Source organism: Arachis hypogaea, chromosome 10 (genome assembly GCF_003086295.3).
Source record: "Arachis hypogaea cultivar Tifrunner chromosome 10, arahy.Tifrunner.gnm2.J5K5, whole genome shotgun sequence".
NCBI lineage: Eukaryota > Viridiplantae > Streptophyta > Magnoliopsida > Fabales > Fabaceae > Arachis > Arachis hypogaea.
Window position 1 is genome coordinate 97,123,738 of NC_092045.1, and position 13,267 is coordinate 97,137,004.

Below are 13,267 nucleotides of genomic sequence, written 5' to 3' on the forward strand. Positions count from 1 at the left end.
TCTCTTTCTCTTTTTTTTACTTCCACCATCAATTTCTGGGTTTAAATTTGGTTTGAGCTATGAACCACTGGTATGACCCCTTTCAACGGGTGTTTCCTCATCATTCTAGATGCCAGTATCCTAAGTATCCAGTTCATTGCAAGTTTGTGGGATGTATTGTGTAAAAATTCCAACAGATTCTGCAGTAACATTGTCAGCTCTAAGAACAACTGACTCTGCAAAGACTAAATTTTGGTGTCCAATTTTTTCACTTGTAACTGGTATTTGTGATGGTTGAGTGTGTGAAGGAGTCTTCTTCAAAGGTTAGGAAGGTGTTAAGGGAGATTAAGAGGTAAGTAAATTGGGTTGGGTGGCTTGATGAGTCCATATTTTTCGATATATTTTAACTCAATTCGGATAGATTTTATCACATAAACTCACACTTAAGCACCCAAATAGCATACTTTTGTGTTTGTCCCTAATTTGATCCTAAATGTGAAAACATGCGATTTTTTACTTGAAATGAGAAATTTAATTCCACTTTTATGTCATTTGATGTCATGACATGTTTGTTGAGTAATCTCAGGTCATAGAGGCAAGAATGGATAGCCAAAAGTGGAAGAAAGCATGTACAAGGGAGAAAACAAAGAAAAGCGCACATAGCGAAGTGTGCGTGCGCACAAGCATCTGTGCGTTCGCACAAGAAGAAATTTCCATGTGTGCGTACGCACAGGACCCTGCACGTGATTTCATTAATGAAACATGTGTTGCGTAATTTCTAAGTGCTTTTGGCCCATTTTGGAAGGCTTGAAGGCTGAATTTAGATGCTATATGAAGAAGAATTCAACACATATCAAGGGGGCTCACTTAGATAGTTTTAATTTCATAGTATTAATAGTAGGAGTAGGAGTAGAGTAGAAAATGCTCTCCTACGGTTTTATTTTCATCTCCATTATAGCATGTTATAGCAAGCTTTTATTTTGGATTTTTGCTTCTTTAATTATAAGTACTCTAAATTTCCTCCTTAATTAAAGCACTTTTACTTTCATTTCCTTTTGGTTCAAGTTACTTTGTTCATATTTGCAATTTTGAGTTTCTTGAAGTTTTGATTGATGAATTTTGTGTTTTATGCTTTCTTTATGTTTGTTTGGATGTTTATAGTTGATTTTGTGAATAGTTGGTTATAGTTCTCTATTTTTCCTTGCAACTTTCCATGTTTTACTTTTATGCACACAAGGTATTTGTGAAAATGCCACTTGATAGTTTTGAGTAGATTTTTACACCTTGGCTTGGGGGTTGAGTTCCTAGGATACTAGAGTCATAATATCCGACATTTAGTGATAATTCTTGGGTAGTTAGTTGACTCTTATTTCCATTGACGCTAGCTTTTTACTAACTAGTTTGGTAAGTTAGGTAGGACTTATGGATTAAGGTCAATTATTCTTGCTTGACTTACTCCTCGATGTTTGGGGTTAACTAGGCGAGATTGACTCATCATAATTATCATAGTTGTGGTTATGGCAATGATAGGATTCCTTGGATCCTCATTTCCAAGTCAATGCTCTCTTTTATGCATTTTAGCATTTTCACTAGTTTTGGTCTTGTTGCCTTTTACTTGCATTAATTTCTAATTTTGATTATTGCTTAGTTCTTTAATTTCTTAGTTATTTTAATCTTTCGTTCTATGTTTTGGAAACCACCCTTTTTGCTTCCACAACCAAGAGCGTAACACTTTCAATTGCATTCCTAGGGAGAACGACCCGAGGTTGAATTACTCTTGATCTCGGTTACTTTAATTTGAATTTAACATTTGATCGTGACAATTCATTGTTGGTTTGGACTATGCTACCAACGACTTAATTCTTGTTTTTGATTGATTCCAAACTATACAAGAATTCTCTCTTCATCATGGCTACATCTGGATGTTGAATGCTTGTTGATGGCTCTTGGAAGGTTAGTTTCGGTAATTGGGTGGGTACATTTAGTTAACCGGATGCACAGTGAACAGCTCAATTTTCCTCCCATTAGCAATGGCTGCTTCATACATGGTCACAACATCCATGTCCAATCTCAGCAGCTTTAACCCACCATCCAACTCATTTCCAGGATGCAGCCAGTAAAACTCGCTCACATCAATGTACCCTATATCCTTTAGTAAGTCAATTACAAAGAACCTATTTAAAGTATCCACATTCACTCTTTCAATCTCTATTTTCTCACTGCTAACATATACTAACTTTCCATCATCGCCCTTTTCAAACTTTTCTCTATGACTAATAACCAACGTAATGTGGATGATAGCCATATTTACATAGACATACACAAATAACACGTCATTCATGATACAACCACACTACTAATGAAATGTAATCAAAATATTGGATGTCCAGCAAAAGTAGAATATCAAAACCAGATCAGTCCTAAATAATAGGTAATCACATGACATTTTCATACTAGGTTAACTCCGAAAAAAATCAACCAATACAAGCAAATCCTAATCAAAATTCCAAATCGACAACTATGCATCCAAAACTGAGAAATTGACATTAGAGGGATGAAAGATTACTACTTACCTATGAATGGCACCACACACTTCCATGAGGTAAGACGTTCCACACCAACAAGCACTCTCTCTTCAATACAATGGTTATTAACTAGGGGTGTTCAAAATCGATCCAAACCAAACAAAACCGATCAACCAAGCCGAAAAAACCGATAAAATGATTTTTTGCTGTTTTTTTGTGGTTCGGTTCGGTTTTCAGTTTTGTTAGTGAAAACCCTAACCAAACCGAACCGAATCGGTTTATTTAAAAACCCTAATATAAATAAGTGAAACCTCTTTCCCCTTAGATGACCTAGCCGCTATTCACCGTGAAGCCCCTATTCCCTAACTCTCTCCACACTCTCTTCCCACCGTTCACAAAGTCGCCATCCTCTCAGCCCCTGGCATCGCGGACAGCACCTTCGCGGTGGCCCTTCCTCGTCGCAGTTCCATCTTCTCGGCGCAGTCCTCCCTCAGTCCCTCCCTTCCTCTGCACGGCTCTTTTTCTCCCTCCATTCGTCGTCCTCAATGCACTGCAGCCACCGTCTCCTCTACGCCATGTCTCTCTAGCCTCCTCGCACCAGGAGCTTTTGTCTTCCTCCACGCACTGGAGCCACCATCTCCTCCATGCACAAGCAGGCGCCGTCGTCGTCCATGACATTGCCTCCAAGTAGGTATTCAATTTCTGTTTTTATTATTCTGTTGGTGATTTTATTTTGTTGTGCTTCTGCCTCTGTTTTTCTATGATTCTGTGTTTACATTTTTATTTTTAATTATGTTTTATGATTCTGTTAGTGATTTTACTTTTTGTGCTTCTGCATCTATTTTTCTATGATATTATTTTGATTGCTCCTTCTTTTGTTTTTCTATGATTTTGTTTTTACAAGTGATCTTTAATTCTGTTTTTGTGATTTTGAGAATTGCGTAATTATGTAGTTTGTTGCTCACTACGTCCTGCTCAGTGCTCACAGCTTCACCACCGCCTCTGCCTCTAGTTTGCCTCTGTTCTGCCGTTGTCAATGATTTTAATACATGTTTTAATTTTTGATTGATGAAATTGCTATGGGTTGAATTCTGTTAATGGAAAATTAGGATTAGGTTTAGGGTTTGAATTTTGTAATTGATAAATTTGGATTGAGTTAGATTCTAGGGTTTGTGAACTTGAGGCTAGGGTTTGTGAAATTGGGACATTTGTATCATGATAATGAATTTAGGGTTTGGTCTCTGTTAAATGTAATTTTTTTTATTTTTTGTTTATTTAAAAGCTTTTTTGAATGATTAAAAAATCGAATAAATCGAACCAAACCAAACCGATTTTAATTGGTTTGGTTTGGTTCGGATGGTCTTAAAAAAAACCGAACCAAACCGAAATGCTGATTTAATAAACGATCGGATTGGGTGATTTTTTCCTAAATAACCGAACCAAACCGCATCGCAAACACCCCTATTATCAACTAAGAGAATGGCTATCCGTCAGAAAAGATAGAATAACTATAACAAATGTGGTTATCAACTCTACTATAAATATACTGACACCCCTTAGGTATGATTTACATTTTAATATACAAAAAACCTGCCTAAAACCCTTGCTGACTTAAGCAGCGGAGTCTCTTGCAAGTACCACCCCCCACCTCCTCACGAGAAACTCGGACAGGCGGCACCTCGGTATCAACAAGTCAAACGCTACCATACAAAGGGATCTGGACCTCACGTTCAGGCCCAAATCAATGTTTCAGGTAACTTTCAGAACATTGATGCCATTTTCGAGGACCATGAATTCATCCTATAACAATGGCAGACAACCAGCATGAAGACGGCCACACGACGTTTGAATCTGAAGCCGAGCCTCAACCAGAGGGCAACACCATTATACTACCTTCACCACACTAGACGCATGCTCCTCATGGGCGAGGGCCATCAGCCAATCCCCAGCCAAGGTGGATTCATTCGGAAGTCCACCACCCTGAAGAAGATGAACCCCCACAAATAACCAAAATACTGAGTCTCGTCTGAGGCCAGTGAGATCAGCTTGAACAACTCGAGTACGAGGCGGAACGACAACGGAAAGCAGAACGAAAACTGTGGAGAGAGGTAAGGCAACGAAGGTAGCTGGAAGAAAATCTCTTGAAGTTAGAAGACCACTTTCGCAATCGAAATAACCGAGTGGATAGGGAAGCAAGTCCTCTAGGCGGAGAAAACCCATTTATAGAAGAAATCATGCGAGCCAAAGTTCCCAGAAACTTAAAACAACCGATATGGACCTCTATGACGGGATGACCGATCCAAGACACCATCTTAACAATTTTAAAAGCCGAATGTACGTAGCTGACGCCTCCAATGCCACTCACTGCAAGACCTTCCAGACCACTCTGACCAAAGCTGCCTTGAAATGATTTGACAACTTACCCCCTAGGTCGATAACATGTTTCGATGACCTGGCAAGGAAGTTTTTGACCAAGTTCTCCATCCAAAAGGATAAAACAAAATACGCACTGAGTCTGCTAGGAATCAAGCAAGAGGCCAGAGAAACCCCCCGAGACTACATGTAAAAGTTCAATAAGGCATGCTTGGAGATCCAAAGCCTACCCACTGAAGCCGTGATCATGAAACTAGTCAATGATCTCAAAGAATGACCCTTCTCCCAGTCAATATCCAAATAGTACCTGACTTCTTTAAATGAAGTTCAAGAAAGAACAGAGAAATAAATCAACATGAACGAAAATTCCTGACTCAGGGAACCATTCCCATATGCAAGCCTACCATATCAAGCTTAGGAGAAAGAGATGGAGCTAAAAAGAAGGAAGAACAAAATACAGAGAAGTCTTGAAAGTACCACAATTATACTTCTCTCAGAGTTTCTCTAATGGATGTCTATAGAGAAATATGCCATACGGAGAAGCTCCCGCCTCCTCGCCCAATCAAGCATACGAAGGCGGGAAGTCGGACGAAATATTGTGAGTACCTCTACGGACACCCCACTAATGAAATGTCATAGAAAAGTTGGTAAGAGAAGGTCGGTTGGACAGGTAGATGTCCAATAGATCGAACGACCAGAGGAAGAGAAGGAGGGGTGAAGAAGATGGATGACAAGAGCGTCCACCTCAGACCCCATAACGAACCGTACACACGATCAATGGGGAATTCGCTGGAGGAGGGATATCAAAATCATCACGCAAAAGGCACCTCAAAGAGGTATACCAAGTCGGGGAGGGAATTAAATTACCCGACTTACTTACTATCTGATTTACTAAAGAAAACGCTGAAGGGGTAACGCCCGGACACGATGATCCCGTAGTAATAACAATGATCTTTGCAAATGCTAACCTCCACAGAATCCTGATAGACCAAGGCAATTCAGTAGACACTCTGTTCAAATCCGCTTTTGACAAGCTCAGATTGGAATAAAAGGACTTAAAAGCCTACCTAGACAACCTGTTCGGCCTAGGGGATACACCAATAAGACCTTTAAGATACATCCTCCTATACATTACTTTTGAAAAGGGTACAAGATCGAAGACACTGAGCATAGATTACATCGTTGTCGATGTCAACTCGGCTTACAATGCTTTAATAGGTCAGACTACCCTGAACCGACTCGCAGCTATCGTCTCAACACCCCATCTTTGTATGAAGTTCTCCACAGTAGAAGGAATTGCCACCATTAAGGGAGACCATAGGCTAGCTTGAAAATATTATAATGAAAGTCTCAATTTGAAAGATAGTCCAGGGAGCAAAGAAGTCAACATAATTGAACTGGGTAGAGTCCGAACTTGAGAGGAGCTACGCCCCCAGCCTAGGAGCAAGACGGAAGAAGTACAAATTGGAGACTACCCAGACAAGATAACAAGCATAGGGGTTAACCTAGAGGAAAACCTAAAGGAACAGCTCATTGACCTCCTAAGGGGAAATAACGACCTCTTCGCCTGGAAAGTCTCAGACATGCCTGACATAAATCCTGACCTAATGTCCCATAAACTGGCAGTGTATCCGGGCTCCCGACCTGTCCAGCAAAAGTGTCGAAAGCTCAGGCCAGAAATGGCACAAGTCGTGGAAGAGCAAATACAAGCCTTGTTGAAAGCAAGATTCATAAGTGAGATCAAATATCCATTGTGGCTAGCGAATGTCGTTTTGGCAAAAAAACAAAACGGAAAGTCGAGGATGTGCATTAATTATACTGACCTCAATAAAAATTGCCCCAAAGATTCTTATCCTCTTCCCAGCATTAATGCCCTGGTCGACTCATCCTCAGGTGATCGGTATCTGTCCTTTATGGACGCCTACTCAGGATACAATCAAATCCTGATGTACAAGTCGGATCAAGAGAAGGCCTCGTTTATAACTTCAAAGGCCAACTATTGCTATGAAATAATGCCTTTCGGATCAAAGAACAAAGGGGCTACATACTATCGACTAGTGAACAAAGTATTTTTCTCTCACTTGGAAAAACTCATGGAGGTATACATAGACGATATGCTCGTCAAAACTAAAGAGGACACGGCGTTATTGTCCGACCTCTGTGAGATGTTTCTACAATAAGAAAGCATGGAATGAGGTTGAATCCCTCCAAATGCACCTTCATAGTAGAGGCCAAAAAGTTCTTGAGATTTATGTTAACCCAAAGAGGCATAGAAGCAAACCCAGACAAATGTCAGGCTATACTAAATATGAAAAGCCCGACTTATGTCAAAGAGGTCTAGCAATTTAATGGAAAATTAGCAGCCTTGTCTGGGTTCCTAGCTGGATCAACCCTGAAATCACTTCCCTTATACTCAATTCTAAGAAAAGAAAAACAATTTGAATGGACCTCCGAATGTGAGCAAGCCTTCCTAGGCCAGCCGCCCATACTCGCCTGACCAGTAAAAGGAGAAGGAACTCGTGCTATACCTAGCTGTGGCTAGGCATGGCAACTTCCCCAGCGAGGCTGGTATCCACGAGGAATTATCCGTCGGGGGACAAATTTGGGAGGAAAAATCCCCCCGCGGGTGATGGGGATAGGGACCCGTTTATTATACGGGGCGGGGGTGGGGATAGAGATCTCCGTCCAATTACCAAAATGATATATGTGTGTGGGGCGGGTGGGGTGGGGATAGAGGTCTCTGTCCCTTGGAGACCCGTATAATCCCCGTTGTGAGCAATTACCAAAATGATATGTGTGTGTATTAGTTTTACTCCAATCACATTAACCCTAACCTCTATTTTATTTCTGCAGACATGAACCCTAACCTCTTTTCACTAAACCACCACAATCTATAGCCACTACTCCAATCCACTGTCCACCTCTCTTCTTCCATTTCTCACCACTGGCCTCTGCCCCTAAACCCCTTTTTACTGTCGCACTCCACCAATCCCCCTAAAATCCCTCACCCTTGTAGATTCCATCCCTCAAAACAAGGAACGCAGTTGCTGTCTTCACGCGTCAGGAATGTTGCGCCGTCACCGCGTCGCAGCAGGAGCGATGCGCCGTCGCCGTCTTCGTGGCAGCAGGAGCATCGCACTGTCGCCATTTAGTGAGCATCACCGTTCTCCTTCGCTGTTTCAGCAATTCCATTGTTTTCTTGTGATTCATGTGATTTTCAAACAGATAGAATAACTACAACAAAGGTGGTTATCAACTCTACTATGAATATACTGATACCCCTCAGGTATGATTCACGTTCTAATCTACAAAAAACCTACCTAAAGTCCTTGCTAACTTAAGCATCGGAGTCTCTTGCACGTACCACCCCCACCTCTTCACGAGGAACTCGGACAGATGACACTTCGGCATCAACAAGTCAGACGCTGCCACACAAAGGGATCTAAACCTCACGTTCAGGTCCAAAGCAACATTTTAGATAATCCTCAAAACAGGTACATTTGATAATTTCTTTTTTCTATGGATAAATTTGTCAGCATTTTCAACTTTTATAGATAAAAATAATAGTTTACTCTTAATAACATCATATCATATCATTTCAAATATCACATTATCCTCCTGTATTGTATTGAACATGAAATGCAATCATTGGAATTCTTTAAAACATTATTGAAGTTAGAATTTAACATCCATAATCCTATTTCATTTCAACGGATATCAGTTATAGACAAAACTGGTAGTATCTATACAAATTCATCAGGAAATCTGATTTGAACTATTAAATAATTACACAAATTACTAATATTCATAAAGGATGGAAGAGAATAAGAATAAGAATTAAGTAGCAAGCATTCTACCTAGTGGAACAAATAAAACAGCTCCAAGTTTAAGGTAACGTTTGGAAGAAGAAGAGACAGGATAACTAAGTATTTTGTTTTTGTTTAAGATAAAAAATAGAGACTTAAATCAATGAAATTACTAAAACATCTTTAAGATGTATTTGTTTTGTTGTTGGTTACCTTTTTGTTTGGTTACCTTTTTTTTCTTAGATGCTTAGATGCTTCAATTGCTTAGATGCTTAGATGCTTACATTCAAATTGCTTAGATGCTCCAATTTTTGTTTGGTTACCTTTTTTTTCTTGTAAAGGTAAATAAGATTTTTGTTCTCAAACTCATTTTTAAAGGAAGCAAAAAATCTTAACTTTTACATTCATTAACTAGCATTCAATGATTAACTCTTAACCTTTAATTTTTTCTTTCTAACTCTACCTATCATATATGTTATTATTTTATTTATAAAATTTTTATTGTTTCTCTTCATATGAATTCACTTTTTTTATTATTTATTATTTTTATTTTTTGTTAATTTTGGTTTCGTTTGACATTATACACTTTTGTAATTGTGATTCTTGTGTATCATATTTATTATTATCTTTTTATAATATAATTTATTGATCCTATTATACTACAATAAAAACACTAAATGTCGTCAAATTTACCGGGGGATTGACAAAAATAATCCATGGGTGATATATTTATTGGCGGATTTTTCGTTGGAATTAATCCGTTGGTATAACCCTCGTCGGTAACTAATTACTGTCAAATTTTTCAATTCGCCAGTAGGTATTGTCGGATTCTGCGTAATCCGCCGAATTATTGAAAATGTTCTGTCAGTAAAATTTTAGCATTCTACTATTTTCTTTCTCGCCAAATTACCGTCGGATTTTACTTCCGATAAATCCGACAATAAATTTAATTTTTTTTATTTAACTTTACATAATAGGGGTCAAATTCTGCTTTTTTATTGTTTAATTAGGTAAAATAAATTAAACAAAAAAATTAACCATAAATAATAATAATAATAATAAATTATAACATACTGTACCAAAAGTACTAGAAAAAAAAAGTACTATATAAAAAATATACCAGAAAAAAATCAAGAAAGTAAACATAATTAAAAAATAATATTATAATTTAATGTCATGTCTTTTTTTTAGTAAGCTATCTAAAAGTGATTTTAACTAATAGAGATAAATACAAAATGGTACCTAAAAGATTTTGGTGCAGCTAAAATGGTACTTGACTTTTGTTATTAACAAAATAGTCTCTAAATAATTTTAAAATTTGAGAAACGTGCAATCATGCTCGTCAGAACACATCTCCGACAAAAATACTACTGAGCTGGCTATCATATTTTATTGAGATGACAACATCCCTAAATTAGTTACTTAGGTGTCATTATCTAAAAATTAAAACAACAATAGATAAAAAATTTTCAAATCACACTAAGTTTACCCTAATTTTCCAAAATCCCTCTCCCTAACACACACTCTCCTCCGCAACGCACTCTCTCTCTTTGAAAACCTAAAAATTGTCCCAAACCTCAATATTTTCTTGAACCTTAATCAAGTAAATTGCATACTAAAATTTTTTTAAATCCTAATTGTTCCAAATTTATAGATTAAAAGAATCCATCAATTCAAAAATTCAATTCACTAAAAATTACCAATTATAGATTATTTTACAATTAACAAAATTAATAACAATAAAATTCATGTAGAAGAAAAAACAAGCAGATTTATACACAACAACTCAAGAGTTTTATTTAAAAAGTTCTTAATAACTACCACTTCTCTGTTTCTAACCAATCCAAGAAACAATATAAGCCTAAAAAACTGTAACTATTAAGAAATAAAGAAAAAAATAAGAAAGAAAAAATTTTTAAATCTGGACCTGCCACAAAAACAGACAAGGAGGTCGAAGAAATGAAGAAGTGAAAGAAATTGCAGTAGTTGAAGCTGAAGAAACGGTGATGGATGTTCCATCCATTGATGATGGTGGTGCAAAAATCATTGAGACTATTAAATAGACTGATGTTGCTATCTCTATTTCAACAACAGAAAATTCACATCTATCGACACAGAAAATTTTTCGAGAAACCAAAGAAGACTGGTCACTGCGACTAGAAGTCCAAAAGAGATATTGATTTTGGAGATAATTTTCGAAAATTTTTTTTCCAAATTTGGGACAATTTTTTATGATTTCAAAAAGTAAGAGTGCATTGAAGAAGGAGGATTTGAAAAAATTAGGGTAAACTTAGTTTGATTTGGAGAATTTTTACCTATTGTTTTAATTTAATAATTAATTACACCTAAGTAATTAATTTAAGAATGCTGCCATCTCAGTAAAATATGATGGACAACTCAGCAGTATTCTCATCAGAAATATGCTCTAACAAACTCGAAAGTACGTTTGTCAAATTTTAAAATAACTCAAATTATTTTGTAAATAACAAAAATCATATACCATTTTATTAGCGTCGGAATCTTTTAAATACCAATTTAATTTTTACATTTTAACTAATATTATCCGAACAATATTTATTTTATTAAAATCAATTTCAGTATAAAATTAAAATCGATTTCAGTATAGAATTAAATCATGGTGATTCAAATTCATTTCTATCCAAAATCAATTTTATAGAATCACCTTACCCAAACATACAATAAAATCAAAACCCTATTATCAATCTTAGAATAAACTTAGAATTATCAATTTGGAATAAAATATTTTGAAAAAAAAAATTATTCGTTAAAATTTCCATCTTCGAAATAATGATTAAGCCTTCTTCTAAGTAGGACTTTATCCTAGTTAAACCATTACCGCTAGAATTGCTAGTGAAGTTACCAGTTCCTTTGGAGCTTCGTGAATTCAATATATCTTTTATCATTGGGTTATTGTTCAGCGGTTGTTCAACTTTATTTTATCTTATTAGAACTTCAGTAAAATTATGCCCGACTTAATATGCTTACGTTGAGTTACCAGTTCCTTAGAATTTTGCGAGCTCAATTGAGTGGATTATTGTTCAGCGGATCTTGAGCTTAATTTTATCTTACTAAACTGACTTAGACCAGTATTAGTTTGCAAGTGCACTTTGCATTTCTGGAATCTCAATAACGAATTTACGATCATCGTCTGTTCAATTTTATTCCTATTTGACTTTATGCTCTCAGCCACCGAAACGCATAAAATAATTAGTCCAGTAGTAGGTAAAGAAGGCCAGGGAGTTTACGTGGTTCGGTCAAATGACCTACATCCACGGGAACAATAATAATAGCATTCCACTATAAGAATCCAGAGTACAATCTTCGCAATACAAAGTGTAACAGAAAGGGGAAAACGGTAAAGAGAAAACGGCTAAACCATTTTTCTTGGCTGTAAGCAAATCTTCCTCCATGATGCGATAAAATACCTGAAACATATCCTATACACACGAACACAACTTATATCCACTCTACTTGAAAACATTGGAATCAGAAGCAATGTAGAGCAACTCGGACGAATTTTATTTGGTAAGAACATAATCCAAATAGCAACTCGGGTCAAAACAGCAGATTTCAAGTTCAGCGTGCAAGAATATATACCATTTGAATAGATCAGCATGCATATACACGAGGACGACAAAATATTGGAGCTATGCGAACACATACACCAAAGCAGCTAAGCAACAGAACTGAACCATCAATAATCTTCAATGATGTCGCATCAGTTATTGCAAAATCCACCTTCAAAAGGTCATCAAGCATCCCAGAAAGCACTGAATTAGCGATAACAATAATTGAGCAATAATGCATAAACATAAACACCACACCCTTCTACCAGTCGTATACTGCTGGAACCAACACAACACGTACATTGCAACATTTATTTTAGCGATGATCAGAACCTCCGAAATACCTTCCTAATACCCATTCAAAATCAAACAATGCGTATCAACCATTGCACACCCCGCAAAAGAAACCATCAGGAACATATAAAAAAGGCCTAAAGATCACATAACAAACTGCATGGCGCCACTACCACCCATCCAGACCCAAATTGAAATCCAAATCCCAAAAAATCACTGGAATAGAAGATATACATAAAATTTACTGCAAAACTGCAAGAGATAACTGCATAAGAATGCTCCTTCAAAACTCAAAAAGCATAGAAATTGACTTGTAACAACCACCAAATAGCACCAACCATTCTGTAGTGTCAGAAGTTAAGAATAAACACACAGAAGGGCTACTTAGAAGGGCCAGTAAAACAAATTTCATAAACAAATCCACGAGAAATACGGAAGACGAAAGTGGAACACAGGTGAGCAGAAAATGCAGACCTTAAAAACATCGTTCTGCTTTTACTTCTTCTGCTAGAGAAGATGAGGGGTGTACTTGAACCATGGCATACTACAGCAACCACTACATTTGCACATGGAAAGTATCTTCACCAGACTACAGATATCAAATAACAATAAAGATGCGAGACAGAGACAAGAATCAAAGAATTAAAACCAATTATCCTGTGCCCAGGAAAAAAAACCACCATAACTGCTGTATAACCATACC

At 37.0% G+C, this 13,267-nt stretch overlaps 1 long non-coding RNA gene across 1 annotated transcript; it reads right to left on the reverse strand.

Moving 5' to 3' along the window:
- Positions 1 to 11,944: 11,944 nt before the first annotated feature.
- On the reverse strand, positions 11,945 to 13,267 carry LOC112716050 (uncharacterized). The gene is made up of 2 exons (XR_003812067.2): positions 13,039 to 13,267; positions 11,945 to 12,442 (listed from the first exon to the last, which is right to left on the reverse strand). It is a non-coding gene; the product is annotated as an uncharacterized lncRNA (long non-coding RNA).